The sequence below is a fragment of the Dipodomys spectabilis genome, unplaced genomic scaffold, assembly GCF_019054845.1.
Source record: "Dipodomys spectabilis isolate Male_0828 unplaced genomic scaffold, ASM1905484v1 ptg000269l, whole genome shotgun sequence".
NCBI lineage: Eukaryota > Metazoa > Chordata > Mammalia > Rodentia > Heteromyidae > Dipodomys > Dipodomys spectabilis.
In genome coordinates this window covers 1,781,724-1,795,961 of record NW_024870946.1, presented here as the reverse complement: position 1 = coordinate 1,795,961, position 14,238 = coordinate 1,781,724, and the positions used below count along the sequence as shown (strand labels likewise).

General features: G+C 37.4%; 1 pseudogene; it reads right to left on the bottom strand.

The window, feature by feature from the left end:
- Window positions 1–842: 842 nt before the first annotated feature.
- Window positions 843–942, bottom strand: LOC122125980 (annotated as a pseudogene).
- Window positions 943–14,238: the final 13,296 nt, after the last annotated feature.

Genomic DNA, 14,238 nt, shown 5'->3' with positions numbered 1-14,238 from the left:
GATAATGTGATGTTAGGAAAACAAAACCTCAAATATGTATTTTAATGTTTTTGTTTCTTTCATGCATGGGTTTCTAACGCATTTATAAGATTATTTCTTTGTTGCTTTGTATGTCCCTCCCCCACAGGTAACCCCCGCTTTCACTATATTTGATGTCAGTATAACATGTGGAGGAGATGGGGACAAACAAGTCGTTTAAGGATTCAGGTGGACCTGTTGCAACAATGAGAAGTACAAAATGTCATGTCAAAACCAGCTTTACACTGTCGGTGGGGGGGGGGAGGGGGGGTATGATTGGTTGGGAGGGAGGGGGGAGGCTGGGAAGGGAGGTGAAGGGTAAACAAAGGAGGAGGCTGCAATGCTTGGTAAGAAATGTATGCATTATCCTGCCCATGTAATTGTAACCCCTCTGTACAGTATGTTCTCAAATAAAATAAAATAAAATTTAAAAAAAAAAAAAAGAAAAAAAGTATATCTAGGTTTGTATAAAGTCCATAATCTATTTCATTATCTTCTAGATATAATACTTTAAAGCCTACATTTTTATAATATATAGGTTCATTAATAAATGTGTCCTTTCAGATTACATTTCATATAGAAAAAGTTAAGATTCCTTTTTTCCTAGGTCCTTATAGTATTTTATTTCTTTGGGTGAAGATGACAATGTTATCTAATTTCAAGTTTTGTAAAGGTTATGCTATATAAGGGCCTTTCTAAAGTGAAGATTTAATACACTGATGTCAAACTAACCTTTAATTCTATGAATTACATGTATTGTTACACTTGTATTTTTGTAATCAACTCTTTAATAACTGTTTTTCATTTCTTGCATTTGAAGAATGAAAAATATGGAATATTTCACGAATTTTTGTATCATCCTTCTGCAAGTGCCATGTTAATCTCTGTATTGTTGTCATTTGGGTAGACCTGCTGCTGAAGCATGTAGTATCCTCTAAATTTAAGTAGTTCATGATGCAATCTTTATACAGGCATATATCCTTGGTTGCCTATTTGTAACAAGGAACCATTATTGTTCCTAAAATGCTATTGATCTTATTTCTCTAAATTTCTGTGTTTAGTGGGAAAAACTTATATTGTTTGGTGGATTACTCACATTTGCAATTTTTGTCAATGACTACACTGTCATTTTCATTTTAAATTTGATCATATTTTGAAGCCTTTATAGCTAAGTCCAAAGGTGATGGCTTTTCAAGTACTTACTTATCAACTGAGTTAGCTTTGTGGAGCTAATGGATTCAAAGTAAGCCTTGCTTAAGAGCTACTTCTAAACTTCTGCAGCTTAAAATTTCGCAACGAAGTCTCACTGGCACAAATGTCTTCCAGACCCTTTACCCTTCTTCCATGTAGGAACAAACCAACCAGAATATTTACTCTGACAGCATAGATTGTCTTACTGGAACAAAACTAATCTTAGTTACAAGGGTTCAGAGAGAGATTACCAGTTTAGACCGAATTGTTCAGAATAGAAGGTATTTTATCAAAATATAATTGTTTATTATACCTATCATTTCAAAAGTAGCTAAAGCCAAGAAGATGAAAAAATTGTTCATATGCATGTTTACATAATATCCTGGTCTGTCTACCATCCAATCAGGTAGTATCCCCGGGTCTGAGGATACAAGGTCCCAGTTATCTGCATCATCAGAAAGCAAGGTCAAGACTTCTGACCTTGGCCCTTGCAACATGCTAACGAAAAGTAATTGAAGACCCATCTCAATTTCTCATTTCCTATAATATTTCAGCGCCCCAATTCCTTGTAGGAATTAGTAGTAAGCAATTGTGAAATGTAAGGCAACTTAAAATGAAAGATGAGATCACAAAATATGAGAGAAAGTACTGTAGTTCAAACTTTCAATTTACAGATGACCAGCCCATATGAGTAAACAAAATCACAAATGTCACAAATTATTTTTATACCCCTCTCCTAATGATAAATGAAAGATTTCAGTCCAGCATAAGTAGGCCAAAAATAATTCCTGGAATGATAGATCCATAATTGTTCTACCAAGGCTAGGAAAACTTGACTTCGAGGTCAAATATAATTTAGAAAACCATTAATTGAGAAGATCCTTAGTGCTTCAAAACACTGGTACTTCAGTAAAACTTAGTTCTGTAGTATAAAAATGTTATCATTCTCAAACCAATGATAACCTACATTTAATATTCTGAAGGTATATTCCTTTTCAAATAAATTTTAAAAATCTTATTCACCAAAATAACACTTGACAAGTAGATAATAGTGACATTAAAAGTTTTTCAAGTGTAGGAATCAAGTTACCATAGAGATGATTTATTTACCAAGCATAAATGCCAAGTAAGTTCAATCATTCATTAAAGTGTAGAAATAGTATCTCCCACCATTTGCGTTGTTCAGTAGGTGCCTTCCAGAAATCTGTTAAATAGATCAGCCTTCCATTATTCAAACCCAAATATTAGCTAATAAAGTAAATTTCATCACATAAGAAGGTAAAGTTTAAAGTCACTAATAGTTGCCTTATCATGTGTTGCCTTATCATATGTTTTCCCTATCTGTCTAGCATAGCAAGGAATATGACTTTAAGTTTTGCATATGGGTACTCATCATAGATGTGACAAACATAAAATCTGTCTTCTATTTCTATCATATTCCTCTACAGTAGTAAATATTAGTTTTCTTCTTTTTCCAAAACTTATAGCTAGTAGAAAATATCATCCCATGTAAAATAAAATAATCACACACTATTGTACAAAGCCATTTATAAAAACTGGTAGTTACGTATAAATTCTAAGCGATTTTTAAACTTCCTTGTTGACTAAAGATTAATCTTCCAAAAAGATGAGAATAAAATCAGGTCTAGGTTCTTCACGTCTCCAGTCTCGCAAATTGTTATTGCAGTTCAAGTGTATGCAGGATTGAAACTCCATGGAAAGTATATAAACCTTTCAAATTATTAACAGACAGTTTAACAGAATGACTATCAGGAAGTTGAAACCAGAAAGAAATAATAGTAAAGACATAAAATGAATGAAAAATGGAAAAGAGGCAAGTACAGCTAGAATACTCAATGTACACAAGTAATAAAGGAAGTGGTAAATCTGAAATAAATCTTGGAGAAAGGGTTGGTTCAGACTGATAGAAGGAGTGACTCTAATCCAGGAGCATTTGACAATTAGATAGACATATTTAATTGTAACACACTTGCACAACCTTTTGAAATTCAGTTAAAAACACAACTACAAACAAAAACACACAAAAATCACCACCAAACAGCAATCTCTAAAGTGTGTGTATATGATCTCACAAAATTTTAAGCAGTTAATGAAAGGCAGTCTTTGGAAAAGCAAACAAAGATGTTCAAAGAATACAGTTTGTGGTAGGGGAGAATTTTGAACAGATATAAATAGATTGTTAAAGGTTATAAATCATCTACATGTACTGGAAATATTTTCTTCTGTGTGTATTGTTTGTCTGAACTGGTTACTCCAGTCCTCAGCCACACTTGATAGCTTGTGAAAATAGAATGGAAGAAACAATATCAGGAACCCATTACACCACTGGAGAGAAAACAATCCTCTATGGTTTCTCTCATCTCTCTTCACTACTCTTTTCTCATACTTTTAATAAAATCAAGTCATTTTGAATTATATCTTTCCTTCTTTTTCAGAGAATTATGTTTGGTAATTAAATGTCAATTCACAAATTTTGATGTCTTTTTTTTTAAGAACTTTGAATTTAAATTCCACTGCAACCTTGTTTCACACAGTGAGAGTACATTTCCTAGGTAAGGAAAATTCTCAAGGGAAGCTAAAGGATTTACTGCAAGGTTTGTGAGGTTTGTTTGTTTAGTGTGAAAATGAGCCATATTCGCCCACATTGCTCCCTCTCAGCTAAGTCTCCATGGATTTCTTTGCATGAAAGCCTATTTTCCCAGGCAATTTTAAATTTTCTTGATAGGCTAAGTTGTTAAAAAGTTTGAACAATTAAAATTTACCTGTCATTAAATTTAAAACTCTTTTGAAATTCCTTTATGAGAATCGCGAATTCAACAATCCTAATTCCACCTTTACCATAAAAAACAGTTAACATATGTTTCCATGATATAGTGTCCATAAAACTATTATTTTTTAGTGGCTTTGTTATGCGTATATATGACCATATAAGCTGATGCTGAGCAACATGAACTCCAAGATATGGAGAGATATTTATTTGCGGTTGTTGTTTTTGATGTACTATGTGATTTCTATTTTCTTTGAGATTTTCCCCTATGGTTTATCCCCTGGGGTGTTTGATTTTGGTGCCCTGTGTATTGTGTATACATTTACATTAATTAGGGAAGCGAACAGGAACAACAAAATGGCGAGACAAAGGACAAAGGGCAAACCAATGCAATAGCAATACTCACAAGACAATAAGTTGGAAATGTACATTACAACTTGTGAGGGATATTGGGATGAAGGAAAAATTGTGAGAAAGATTAAAGAGGGGATAACAAGTTTGAAAATTTATATATTCACTACCTTACAATGGCTGTAACCCCACTGCACATCATTTTCACATTAAAATTAAATTTAAAATATAAGCTGATGAAATAAAATTTCACTGTTTTGGTATTGTAAATATTATTCTTTATGTAGTAAATTTTAAAAATCGGTATTATTTGGCATCTAATTTGAATTATTTACCTCTTCTTTATCAGAGGTTGATCAACTTGAATGATATCCAACTAGACAATTTTTTCACAATATACATGCCAATATTTTGAAAATAGAATAAATTTAGTACTTTCTTATACTAAAACAGAAAACAGTTTAATTCTATGGAAACCCATAACTTTTAAAAGTAAATAAGTTGTCAAGAGGACAGAATGTATGTGTTCTTCAAAATTCCTATGATTAATAACTACTCATTTTCAAATTCTGAACATTCTGTACCTGAGAGATTCAAAATATACCTGTTTGCATGTTATGTAATTCTGCAATAGATACATTTTCCAATGGGGTGTTACAGACTGAGAAGTGAACAGAAAAAAGCCACATTCTGGTATAGGATAAAACTATGAAGCATGTTATAATTAATTCTTCAAGAGTAGCAGTTGTTTCTCAGATTAAGCTATTATTTCTATGACCATCAATCACAAGATTTATGCCATAAAGTCATCCTAGAGCACCAGTTTCCAACTTTTAGGGTGCACCTCAAATTTCCCTTAATTCACATCAAGAATAGCTAATCTCCATTGTGAAAATACACTGCACCTCTGCTAATGTGATGCCTTCCGTGTTCTGGAAATAACATCGCAATTAACTGTGTTGCATCATTTTTCCTCTACTGATATTCTTGCGAATATTATTTATATTTATACTTTTTAAACTATCATACATAATGAGGATGCTAAGGTTGGAAGATTACAGTTCAAAGCCCACTGAACTAGGTCCTGAGAGGAGACTTGAGCTGGGGCAGCTTCTTTACAGGTTTTGTTTTTGTTTTAGGGATTATAGAAAAAAAATCCTTGGCTCCAAGCAGCCCAGTTCTTGGAATGAAAAGAATGTCTCTGGGTCCCCCTCCCCTTAACAACTTAACCCACCTTTGTTCTGTTAAGGAATGACCAATTAAACAGACAGCCATGGATTTGATCCCTTTAATAATGATTACTTGACTCTCTTACTATCTCTGGTCCCTATCTATGTAACAGTTTTAAACGTTTTGAAGAACGTTCACTTGAGGACTTTCTAACATTAAAAATTATCACTTGATTCTAGTCTTACACAGGACATATTTTCTATTGTTTTCTAACTTTTCTACATATTCTGATATTTGCTTCATTTGTGTATTTGTGTGTGCAAATATAAGTGCCTCTATGTATGTGTATGTCTGTATGTATGTACGCAAAAGCCTCAAGCTCTTATTCAGTAATCTTGCTCATGACTGGTATTCCAATACTTGAGCAATTCTTCCAATCCAACTTTTGGCTGGTTAATTATAGATAGTTTCTCAAAGACTGTTCTGCTCAGGCTGGATGAAAACTGAACTTCCCAGACTTCTTTACATTCTTAAGTTTTATTTCTCCAGTAGTAACAACTTACAAACATTTTGTGAGTGTAAAGGCTAAGCTGTAGCATAGATTTTTAACTCAAGAATTCATATAAAGATAGATGAACATGCACATTACATATGCTGAGTGTACACTGTGAGAAATGTGATCTTAAGCTGGGTGGTGGTGAGATCTTCGGATAGTTTTCAAACCAGCTCGGGCAGGAAAGTCCCAGAGACTCTTTGTCCAATTAACTACAAGAAAACTGAAAGTGGCACTGTGGCTCAAGTGATAGAGCATTAGCCTTGAGCTGAATACCAGAGGGACAGCTCCCAGGCCCAGAGTTCAAGTGCCAAGACCACCACCAAAAATAAAATATATAAGTAAAGGAAAGAAAAAAATGTGGTCTTATCCAACAGTTCATGATTAGTATAATCCCTGCTCTCTCAGGATGGATTTTTTTTCCAGTTAAGTTCATGCTCTTATATCTGATTTGCATTGGAAACTTAATTATGCTTTCATTCTACTCTCTACAACGTTGCATGATGAGCAAGCGTGATTTAGAAGGGGAGTGGCCTCATACTTCGTGTTCTATGTAGGAGTAATGCTTTCTCTGTATCACTCTCATAAATCTACATACTGGACTTGGCTTTATTGTTTCAATGTTGTCTTATTTGTAGAATCTTCTATAGTGTATTGAACCCTTACACTTAAACACAAAATTTCTCTTTCTCCTATTATTGCTATTGTTTCCTTACTGTTAACTCATGTACACTTGGAAAATAATGTGCAGCACATACACTCAAAAAAAAATGATCTGAGAAACTTCTTCCCATTTAAAATTCGCCTTAATTTATAGAGAATTTCAAAAGTTTGAACTCAATATACTCATGGATAATGTATTTATAAGCAATATAATTTCATATTTTCTCTTAACTAAGTTGTCTCTGAAACACTTGTTACCTCAGGTCAGGGTGTCCTTGTGTTATTTCGGTGAAGCAAGAAAACATTCATTATACCTCAGGTAGCACCATAGATTGTTCCTGAAAGTAACTGTTACTGGATGTGGAAACTGATCCCAGGAGAGGAATGGAACATAGAGGATTGACAAAGTTCAAGTTAACTTGTGCTTTCCTTTTGACTGTACAAGAAAAAAACCCAAGGCTTGAAGGGAACTCTGTCCCTGACTTTTTCGTGTGTGTTTTTACTCATATATAACTTTTCTGTAAACTTCTAGTTGAGAGTATTACAAAGAGAAATAATGTGTCATTTGAAGGCTAGCATAGAACAAAAGGAAATAACGTTGATTTAAATATGTTCTACTGCAGGGACTGGGAAGGTGGCTCAGTGGTAGAGCGCTTGCCTTGCATGCATGAGGCCCAGTTTCGATTCCTCAGCAACACATAAGCAAAAAGTAAGCCAGAAGTGGTGCTGTAGTTCAAGTTGTAGAGTTGAAGAGCTGAGGGACAGCGCCCAGGCCTAGAGTTCAGGACCACAACTGTTCTCCCCCCCCCCAATAAAAAAACATCGTACTGCAAAAAAATAAAGACATGGAGGTTTTTAAGTGTCTTATGGATGGATATTTCACCCCTGAGATAATTCTCTTGTTGCAGGAGTCAGTTATCAATTCTTTTTGTTTGGTCCTAAATTCTCCAGAGCAATAAGGATTCCAAAAAAGCATCCAGTGAGTATCATCAACAAATAGCCTCTTCTCAGACCAGTACTCCCTTAAAGAGGGTCCCAATGAAATATCTGGGGTTTTTTTGCTTGTTTTTTTAGTTTGTGTTGGTTATGGGGCTTGAACTCATAGGCTGGATCCTGTCCCTGAACATTTTTCTTTCCTGCACACCTGCCCAAAGCTAGTACTCTACTGCTTGAACCAAAACTCCACTTGTGGCTTTTTTGCTGTGTAATTACAGATAAGATTTTGACAGACTCTCCTGCCTGGGTTGGCTTCGAACTAAGATAGTAAGAAAGCCAAGTGACATCAATTGTATAGATGTCTCTTTTCCAACAAGAAATATTAGATGAAGTTTATTGTAAAGCTAATATTTGACATTTTTTTCTTTTTCTTTTATTGTGAGAATACCGTACATAGGAGTTACAATTACTCAGGCAAAATAACGAGTACATTTCTTATTAAGCATTGTTGCCTCTTCTTTGTTTCCCCTTGCCTTCCCTTCCCATCCCTTCCCATACTCTCCCTCTCCCCCACCCCATTCTCCTCCCACACCAAAGTTGTAAAGTTCGTTTTTCCACATAACGACTTGTACATCTCATTGTTGCAATGGGTCCACCTGTAACCCTAGTTAAACGATTTGGTTTTAGAGAATATGTCCAGCAAAGAATCCATAACATAACTCTGCAAAAGTAAGTGCACTGAATCATTTTGGAATTAATTTTGTTTTCTTGGGAAGATTATTTATCTTGTCATTCCTTTTGGGGAAACTTAAAGTCATATTTCAGTTTTTTGTTGGTTGTAGGGTTTGAGCTCTGATCCTGGGCACTGTCCCTCAGGTCTTCAGTTCAAGTTGAGCGCACTACCACTTTAGCTACAGCACCACTTCCGATTTTTTGGTGGTTAATTGAAGATTAGGGTCTCATGGACTTTCCTGGCAAGGCTGGGTTTGAACCGCAATCCTCTGTTCTCAACCTCCTGAGTAACTATGATTACAGGTGTAAACCACCAGCACCCATTTCATATTTGCATTTATGTGAACTGAATGACACTGTGTACACAAAGAATGGAAATTTTAACCAAATGATGATATTGCAGCTTTTCAGAAAAATTGAGGTAGCAGTAAATATGTCCTCCTTTTCCATTTTGTTACATTAATGAGTCATGAGCTATGGGACCCTTACATTAGCATCTTGTGACATCTGTATAGGTGTATTTATGATCAGGAAATGTTCATAGAGAAATATAGAAAGACTGAGATTTTTAGAAAACAAAGGAGATAAGGTGTGAAAGAACAGCATAGAAGGAGATACATTTACCACACAGAGATTAAGAACTAGCCTAAGAGATTTAGAATGCTAAAGGCAATGAGGAAAAGCCTAGTTGACAACTAGTTCTTCAATTACCAAAAATGGTTCTCTAGACCAGTTTCTGGTATACATTTTTTACTGTCGTTTATTCCTTCCATCTGGAGTTATTCCTTATTTTCTTTCACAACTATTAATTAGCCTCTGCCTTTTTGGTGCCAAAACTGACCAAAAAGATTTCAAAATCACACTTAGACTACTTTTCCCTTTGTGATTAACAGTGATGACACAAAATCCTGGAATCCTGAATTTCCAGAATTAATCTTCAGCCGACATCTAAGCACATTCCTGTCATTAATTGCTGTGACTTAATGAACAAAACTTTTTTCAACACAGTATCCTAACATAAATATAGTACATGAACTAGGGACTATTTTCAGGTGTCAGTATGGAAGGAGCTATTATATATTTCAAGTATGCATTCTTTATTTTCCATTTAATAATTTTTTTTGCCAGTCCAGGGGCTTAAACTCAAGGGTAAGTAATTATTCCTGAGCTATTTTTTTTTCTTAAGGCTAGCACTCTACCACTTGAGGCACAGATTCCTTCCAGTGTTTTTCATTTTTATGTGTTACTGAGGAATTGAACCCAGGGTTTCATGCGTGCTAGGCAATCACTGTACCATGAAGCCACATTCCCAGAACCCTAAATGACTTTCTTAAGAAGACATTACATTTTCATTCCATAACTATGTATCATAAGTTTAGCCAGGTGCTAGAAAATGATGTACAAAGGAATACAATACAATAAGTCCAGTAGGCTGAATGGAAAATGTATTTCACGGTCTAGCCAGGGCACAGTGGGGCTTACCTCAGGGAGCTGTTTCAAGTCTGAGCGAAATAGCTCCTGACCCACAACCCACCTCCAGGATGAGAGGGTCATCTTGGATTCCAGCCACATGGTGATGCTGTGCCCCCTTCTCCAGCACCCATTCAACCAGGTCTTGTGAAAGAGAGAGAGAAAAGTCAGAATTACAATTAAGTTGGGTGCCGGTGGCTCAGAACTCTAATCCTAACTACACAGGAGGTTGATATATGAGGATCATGGTTCATATCCAGCCCCGGCAGGAACGTCTATGAGACTCTTATTTCCAAAGAACCACCAGAAAACCAGAAGTGGTGCTGTTGGCTCAAGTGGTAGAGCACTAGCCTTTTTCTGAGGAGCTCAGGAAGAGCGCCCATGCCTAGGCTTCAAGCCACACAACTGACAAGAAGTGGACTACCTACCACAAGAAGTGGATTGAATAGCACCCATTGTCCTTGGGAGCATGATAGTGAAGTCATGCCGAACTTCCTGTGAAGTTGCAGTCATAAGAAGTTCCCCTGGCTTCTCTGTGCCTTGGCTTCCCCAGCTGCAAAACTCAATACAGTGAAGCATCCCCTTCCTCATGTGGATAGGGTAATGATGAAACAGAGAAATGTTTTGTTTCATAATCCTCACCTGTTGCACAATTAATAACTGGCCCCACCTGAACCCTTTCCGGGTATCTTCCTATCATTTGCTCACAGAATTGCTGAGAACCTTCTCTGAAGGCCACTCCCTCTGTGCCAAGCCATGCTCCAGGGATCCCTCTGTATAAATCCCTTGTTTCCTCAAAACTATTCTATGAGGAGAATGAGGTCTGATTTTTGTGGCCCTACCCAGAGCTTCACCTCTGGTCAAGAATCGGATGCTGTGGACTAAAAGTTTGGGATAATCCATCTAAATCGATAACTGAACATGGTGCTACATGTCTACCATCCCAACTACAGAGGACCAGATAGGAGGACCTCGATCCAGTCCAGCCAGAGCATATATTGAGTCTCTGTTTCAGAAATGCCCAACACAGAAAGGTGGCTCCTCAGAGCCAGGGAGAGGAAACCAGAAGGTTTGCATGGTGACCCAAGAGGGGTGTCTGACCCCAGGTAGTGGTGATTTGGGGGCAGCCACTCACCTGTGCTGCTGGGAGAAGCTGCTGGTGGCTGCTCCAGGTGGGTCAAGCAGCAATGGCATTGGCATTGCAAACACATGGGCCAAGAGCAGAGAACCAGGGCCAGGGACCAGGTCAGGGCTTTAAGCGGGCTGGCAGTGCACCATTGGCTGAGGTTTGAAATCCTACACCTTGAGAAGGGGAGGAGGAAGCCAGGGTGTGGGCAGGCATCTCAATTTCCTACTATACTCCAAAGTTGCTTGAGTCTTCCTCAACACTCAGCCACCTCTCCCTTCCTCAACTACTGGTAGTTTTGTAAACTAACAGAGGGAATCCTGGGTGCTACTGGGCAGCATGGAATGTGGGCCTGGCCACCATTCTTGTATCCCATTGGTCAGAAAGAGCCATGAAAGAATGGGGGTGTGGCAGAAAGCAGCATGGGCGGAGACGAGAAGACAGCAGCTCCCACAGCCCTTTACCCAGGGACCAATGTCCAATTGAGTTGGAGACAAGAGGGTGATCTGCTTTAGCTGGATGGCTGCACAGATTGTTGTGTCTGTCTGTGTGTTGCCAGACCTGGACCTTGAACACGGAATCTGGGCACAGTCTGTGAGCTGCTTTTGCTCAAGGCTTGCCCTCCACACTGGAACCCAGGGCTTCTGGCTTTGTTGACACTGAAGTTTGACAGGCGACTCAAGGACATTCCTGCCTAGGATCAGTTTGACCATGATCCTCCCATCACAGCCTTGTAAGTATCAAGGAGGACTGTTGAGAGCCACTGCTGCCTGCCTAATCATTGGTCTTGCTGATATTCTTGGACAGACTGGTGAGTACCCAATCCCCAGGTTGAAGTGGTGGGAGCTGGAGCTCACAGTTGGACTCTTGGTCCTGCCATCTCCAAATGGCAGGAGATCCTAAGGAACTCATTCCTATCCATATGAATACCAATGGAATGTGATGTATGTCATGATGGAATGGGCAGTTCTTGAATGATTCTAGGATAAAATTATACACAATTATATTATAAGACACTGATTTTAGTTTTAGTTAATTCTTTAGTAAGCATTTAAAAGTCACATTCATAAAATGGAGGCATAATGAAATATCTAAGAATTGGGCCTCACATACTGCAAAGGTGCCATTTTTCTGCCAGGACTGGGATTGGAACTCATGGTCTTGGTAAGTCTGTTGCACTGTGTGGGAATGGGAAGCTGGCCTCCTTGAAGTCAAGAAATTCAGGTCTGCTCCTTGGGCCTGAAATAGATCCCCACCACTAGAAAACTTCCTATTCATGTACAATTCACATATATGATTTATATATATATATATATACATACGTTGACTCCATATTGCATTCAGTGTAGTTATTTAATTTTTTTTGTTTTATTCATGTATTGACCTGTTATTTTATTGACTATTATGGAACATAAAACTTTGATTACATTGATTACACAGGATATATGTCTGCATATGTATTCCACTTCATACCTGACACCCAGGACTTTCACAGAAAAGGAAAACATGTGTCACCATCATCTTCTTACTCCACGATTCATTTTTGGGAGTGCTGGCATCTGAACTCAAGGCATACAAGCCTACAAGGCCTAATTCATGAATGGGTGTTAGCATGCCATCCTGGGGCAAATTGAGCTGACAGGCTGTTCCCAGGACCTCAGATCAAGCACCAAGGGTTACCAAAATAAGAAAATATTGACATGCAGATGGAAGTATACTAATAAATATATATATCTTTTTAGCGTGTCAGAGATGCCTTTACATTATTCATTTATATAGACTACATTCTTACCAATTCCTGGGTATTAATACTCCATCCATGTAATTAATGTAATGTAATTAATTAATTGTATTCATCCTTAAATTATTAATGAAATCAGTGTTCTGATATTATTGTGTTCCTTTAAGTAATAATATTCTTTCAAAGCTTAATAAATATTAAATAAAATCAATCAGCCTCCTGAAATGAAGCTGTCTAATTTTATAGGAGCATCATTTATGATCAATTCATTCAACCGTGACTTTGACAACATTCCATTGTTAATTTTATGGATGGCAACCATTTTCTTAGTATCTCCTGAAATTGGTTGGTGTCAGGATGGGGATTCGAAATCAGGGCCTATGTTGCCACGTAACAATGAAAGGTGAATTACCCTTTGCATCAGTGTCATTCAGACCCATGAGGGTCACCATGCAAAGGAAGAAAACAGAAAAAGGCCATATTTTTTCTGTGCATTGCTTTCCCTACAAGGCCTGGGGGTCTAAGATCCCAGGAGGAGCCGTAGATCTAGTGGTTGCACCCCAGGGTAGGGTGATCGAAGCTGAGGCAGAGTTGCCACGACCTGAGTTCAAGCGCCTTATTGAGAAAAATAAAATATAAACATTTAGCTCCCTGGCTTGCAATTCACGCTGCTTATTCTTCCAGGCTTTGGATTTGAACTCAGGATCTGGGTAAATCTGGAGCAATGTGGATGAAGGGGAAGATCACCATACTTGAAGATAAAAAACTCATGCCTGTTCACTAGTCCTGAATTCAAGCCCCAGTCCTGGAAACATACTATTTAGGTACATTGTAAAAATAGGATTTATACTTACCTATAGATATTCAGTCCATACATGTTTGGTGTGGTTGTTCTTGTATTTTTTGTTTTATTCATTTATTTATCATTGATTGTACTGTGATAAAACCCCTTTCATTTATTACATTGATGACATCTTATCACAGAGCATCTAGATTTATAGAAATGTTCTCCATCATACCAGGATTCTCAGGGTCACCCAGGATATTCAGAGAAAAGGAAAACAAGTTTCACACTTGGCTTCTTACTCCACGATCCACTTGTTGGTAGTGCTGGGATCTTAACTCAGGGTTTAGTAGGACCAATTGGCCAATAAGTCAAGGTGATCACACTATCCTGTGAGCAACTAATGACCTACGCCATTCCCAGGATCTGACATTGATCTCTAGGGTGGTCCACTATATTCATAAGTTCATAATTTAAACATATGATCTATATTGACATACATGTGTGTACAGCATCTTGTGTTCAGTGAACTTCTTCTCTTTATTTTGTATCTACTTCATGGACGTATTGTGTATTTTACTAAGTATTGTGACAGGATGACATTGATGACAGCCTTTTCCCATGGTTATAGGGTTGCCTATGAATTCCCCTTCCTAGTTGATACTCAGAACTTTCACAGGAGAGGAAAACGTGTGCAACAACTGGCTTCTGACAT